This window comes from Triturus cristatus, chromosome 5_1 (genome assembly GCF_964204655.1).
Source record: "Triturus cristatus chromosome 5_1, aTriCri1.1, whole genome shotgun sequence".
In the NCBI taxonomy this organism is placed as follows: Eukaryota; Metazoa; Chordata; class Amphibia; order Caudata; family Salamandridae; genus Triturus; species Triturus cristatus.
This window is the reverse complement of record NC_140587.1, coordinates 905,881,149-905,886,755: the sequence shown is the minus strand read 5'-3', so window position 1 is coordinate 905,886,755 and position 5,607 is coordinate 905,881,149.

The following is a 5,607-nucleotide window of genomic DNA, read 5'->3' as shown; positions in this document are numbered from 1 at the left end:
TATAGAGCACTCTCAACACCAGCGACACTCTAGATCTGCTCACCTCAAATGTCTGCTTTTCTATCAAAGTTTTTAAGCATAGGATTAGCACAGTGCTATCCACGCCGAGATAGAAATGGACAAAGTCTTTTGCCATTTCAACAGCAAAGTCTTTAAGCATAGGACTAGCACAGTGCTGACCTTGCCGAGCTGTAAAATGACAAAAGCCATTTACCACTCCAGGCACAGTATTACAGCTTTGAATTGGTAAAATACCAACCAAGCCAACCTGAAATGAATAAAAACAACCCCTAACACAGTGTTTCGCTATAATTAGAGCTCTTCAGAGAGGTATAGCTTTGTCCAGACACAAGGGAGCACCCAGTATAAGTCAAAAAAATACCCTTTCAGGCATAGAGTGACGAATAAATTATGCAAAAAAGAAGTAGAGAACTCTGGGTAGTTCTCAAGTTTAGGTGGAAAGCAGCTCCTGTAAAGAGCACTCTCAACAACAGCGACACTCTAGATCTGCTCACCTCAAATGTCTGCTTTTCTATCAAAGTTTTTAAGCATAGGATTAGCACAGTGCTATCCACGCCGAGATAGAAATGGACAAAGTCTTTAGCCATTTCTACAGCAAAGTCTTTAGCATGGGACTAGCACAGTGCTGATCTTGCCGAGCTGTAAAATGACAAAAGCCATTTACCACTCCAGGCACAGTATTACAGCTTTGAATTGGTAAAATACCAACCAAGCCAACCTGAAATGAGTAAAAGCAACCCCTGACACTGTGTTTCGCTCTAATTAGAGCTCTTCAGAGAGGTATAGCTTTGTCCAGACACAAGGGAGCACCCAGTATAAGTCAAAAAAATACCCTTTCTGGCATAGAGTGACGAATAAATTATGCAAAAAAGAAGTAGAGAACTCTGGGTAGTTCTCAAGTTTAGGTGGAAAGCAGCTTCTGTATAGAGCACTCTCAACACCAGCGACACTCTAGATCTGCTCACCTCAAATGTCCGCCTTTTCTAGCAAAGTTTTTAAGCATAGGATTAGCACAGTGCTATCCACGCCGAGATAGAAATGGACAAAGTCTTTTACCATTTCTACAGCAAAGTCTTTAAGCATAGTACTAGCACAGTGCTGACCTTGCCGAGCTGTAAAATGACAAAAGCCATTTACCACTCCAGGCACAGAATTACAGCTTTGAATTGGTAAAATACCAACCAAGCCAACCTGAAATGAGTAAAAGCAACCCCTGACACAGTGTTTCGCTCTAATTAGAGCTCTTTAGAGAGGTATAGCTTTGTCCAAACACAAGGGAGCACCCAGTATAAGTCAAAAAAATACCCTTTCAGGCATAGAGTGACGAATAAATTATGCAAAAAAGAAGTAGAGAACTCTGGGTAGTTCTCAAGTTTAGGTGGAAAGCAGCTCCTGTATAGAGCACTCTCAACACCAGCGACACTCTAGATCTGCTCACCTCAAATGTCTGCTTTTCTATCAAAGTTTTTAAGCATAGGATTAGCACAGTGCTATCCACGCCGAGATAGCAATGGACAAAGTCTTTTGCCATTTCTACAGCAAAGTCTTTAAGCATAGGACTAGCACAGTGCTGACCTTGCCGAGCTGTAAAATGACAAAAGCCATTTACCACTCCAGGCACAGTATTACAGCTTTGAATTGGTAAAATACCAACCAAGCCAACCTGAAATGAGTGAAAGCAACCCCTGACACAGTGTTTCACTCTAATTACAGCTCTTCAGAGAGGTATAGCTTTGTCCAGACACAAGGGAGCACCCAGTATAAGTCAAAAAAATACCCTTTCAGGCATAGAGTGACAAATAAATTATGCAAAAAAGAAGTAGAGAACTCTGGGTAGTTCTGAAGTTTAGGTGGAAAGCAGCTCCTGTATAGAGCACTCTCAACACCAGCGACACTCTAGATCTGCTCACCTCAAATGTCTGCTTTTCTATCAAAGTTTTTAAGCATAGGATTAGCACAGTGCTATCCACGCCGAGATATAAATGGACAAAGTCTTTTGCCATTTCTACAGCAAAGTCTTTAAGCATAGGACTAGCACAGTGCTGACCTTGCCGAGCTGCAAAACGACAAAAGCCATTTACCACTCCAGGCACAGAATTACAGCTTTGAATTGGTAAAATACCAACCAAGCCAACCTGAAATGAGTAAAAGCAACCCCTGACACAGTGTTTCGCTCTAATTACAGCTCTTCAGAGAGGTATAGCTTTGTGCAGACACAAGGGAGCACCCAGTATAAGTAAAAAAATACCCTTTCAGGCATAGAGTGACGAATAAATTATGCAAAAAAGAAGTAGAGAACTCTGGGTAGTTCTAAAGTTTAGGTGGAAAGCAGCTCCTGTATAGAGCACTCTCAACACCAGCGACACTCTAGATCTGCTCACCTCAAATGTCTGCTTTTCTATCAAAGTTTTTAAGCATAGGATTAGCACAGTGCTATCCACGCCGAGATAGCAATGGACAAAGGGGCAGATTTATGAGCCCCTTGCGCCACTTTTGCGTCACTTTTCCCATGTTAAAAGTGACGCAAAAGTGGCGCAAGGGGCTCATAAATCTGCCCCAAAGTCTTTTGCCATTTCTACAGCAAAGTCTTTAAGCATAGGACTAGCACAGTGCTGACCTTGCCGAGCTGTAAAATGACAAAAGCCATTTACCACTCCAGGCACAGTATTACAGCTTTGAATTGGTAAAATACCAACCAAGCCAACCTGAAATGAGTGAAAGCAACCCCTGACACAGTGTTTCGCTCTAATTACAGCTCTTCAGAGAGGTATAGCTTTGTCCAGACACAAGGGAGCACCCAGTATAAGTCAAAAAAATACCCTTTCAGGCATAGAGTGACAAATACATTATGCAAAAAAGAAGTAGAGAACTCTGGGTAGTTCTCAAGTTTAGGTGGAAAGCAGCTCCTGTATAGAGCACTCTCAACACCAGCGACACTCTAGATCTGCTCACCTCAAATGTCTGCTTTTCTATCAAAGTTTTTAAGCATAGGATTAGCACAGTGCTATCCACGCCGAGATAGAAATGGACAAAGTCTTTTGCCATTTCTACAGCAAAGTCTTTAAGCATAGGACTAGCACAGTGCTGACCTTGCCGAGCTGCAAAATTACAAAAGCCATTTACTACTCCAGGCACAGTATTACAGCTTTGAATTGGTAAAATACCAACCAAGCCAACCTGAAATGAGTAAAATCAACCCCTGACACAGTGTTTCGCTCTAATTACAGCTCTTCAGAGAGGTATAGCTTTGTCCAGACACAAGGGAGCACCCAGTATAAGTCAAAAAAATACCCTTTCAGGCATAGAGTGACAAATAAATTATGCAAAAAAGAAGTAGAGAACTCTGGGTAGTTCTCAAGTTTAGGTGGAAAGCAGCTCCTGTATAGAGCACTCTCAACACCAGCGACACTCTAGATCTGCTCACCTCAAATGTCTGCTTTTCTATCAAAGTTTTTAAGCATAGGATTAGCACAGTGCTATCCACGCCGAGATAGAAATGGACAAAGTCTTTTGCCATTTCTACAGCAAAGTCTTTAAGCATAGGACTAGCACAGTGCTGACCTTGCCGAGCTGGAAAATGACAAAAAGCCATTTACCACTCCAGGCACAGTATTACAGCTTTGAATTGGTAAAATACCAACCAAGCCAACCTGAAATGAGTAAAGCAACCCCTGACACAGTGTTTCGCTCTAATTACAGCTCTTCAGAGAGGTATAGCTTTGTGCAGACACAAGGGAGCACCCAGTATAAGTAAAAAAATACCCTTTCAGGCATAGAGTGACGAATAAATTATGCAAAAAAGAAGTAGAGAACTCTGGGTAGTTCTAAAGTTTAGGTGGAAAGCAGCTCCTGTATAGAGCACTCTCAACACCAGCGACACTCTAGATCTGCTCACCTCAAATGTCTGCTTTTCTATCAAAGTTTTTAAGCATAGGATTAGCACAGTGCTATCCACGCCGAGATAGCAATGGACAAAGGGGCAGATTTATGAGCCCCTTGCGCCACTTTTGCGTCACTTTTCCCATGTTAAAAGTGACGCAAAGGGCTCATAAATCTGCCCCAAAGTCTTTTGCCATTTCTACAGCAAAGTCTTTAAGCATAGGACTAGCACAGTGCTGACCTTGCCGAGCTGTAAAATGACAAAAGCCATTTACCACTCCAGGCACAGTATTACAGCTTTGAATTGGTAAAATACCAACCAAGCCAACCTGAAATGAGTGAAAGCAACCCCTGACACAGTGTTTCACTCTAATTACAGCTCTTCAGAGAGGTATAGCTTTGTCCAGACACAAGGGAGCACCCAGTATAAGTCAAAAAAATACCCTTTCAGGCATAGAGTGACAAATACATTATGCAAAAAAGAAGTAGAGAACTCTGGGTAGTTCTCAAGTTTAGGTGGAAAGCAGCTCCTGTATAGAGCACTCTCAACACCAGCGACACTCTAGATCTGCTCACCTCAAATGTCTGCTTTTCTATCAAAGTTTTTAAGCATAGGATTAGCACAGTGCTATCCACGCCGAGATAGAAATGGACAAAGTCTTTTACCATTTCTACAGCAAAGTCTTTAAGCATAGTACTAGCACAGTGCTGACCTTGCCGAGCTGTAAAATGACAAAAGCCATTTACCACTCCAGGCACAGTATTACAGCTTTGAATTGGTAAAATACCAACCAAGCCAACCTGAAATGAGTAAAAGCAACCCCTGACACAGTGTTTCGCTCTAATTAGAGCTCTTTAGAGAGGTATAGCTTTGTCCAAACACAAGGGAGCACCCAGTATAAGTCAAAAAAATACCCTTTCAGGCATAGAGTGACAAATAAATTATGCAAAAAAGAAGTAGAGAACTCTGGGTAGTTCTCAAGTTTAGGTGGAAAGCAGCTCCTGTATAGAGCACTCTCAACACCAGCGACACTCTAGATCTGCTCACCTCAAATGTCTGCTTTTCTATCAAAGTTTTTAAGCATAGGATTAGCACAGTGCTATCCACGCCGAGATAGCAATGGACAAAGTCTTTTGCCATTTCTACAGCAAAGTCTTTAAGCATAGGACTAGCACAGTGCTGACCTTGCCGAGCTGTAAAATGACAAAAGCCATTTACCACTCCAGGCACAGTATTACAGCTTTGAATTGGTAAAATACCAACCAAGCCAACCTGAAATGAGTGAAAGCAACCCCTGACACAGTGTTTCACTCTAATTACAGCTCTTCAGAGAGGTATAGCTTTGTCCAGACACAAGGGAGCACCCAGTATAAGTCAAAAAAATACCCTTTCAGGCATAGAGTGACAAATAAATTATGCAAAAAAGAAGTAGAGAACTCTGGGTAGTTCTGAAGTTTAGGTGGAAAGCAGCTCCTGTATAGAGCACTCTCAACACCAGCGACACTCTAGATCTGCTCACCTCAAATGTCTGCTTTTCTATCAAAGTTTTTAAGCATAGGATTAGCACAGTGCTATCCACGCCGAGATATAAATGGACAAAGTCTTTTGCCATTTCTACAGCAAAGTCTTTAAGCATAGGACTAGCACAGTGCTGACCTTGACGAGCTGCAAAACGACAAAAGCCATTTACCACTCCAGGCACAGTA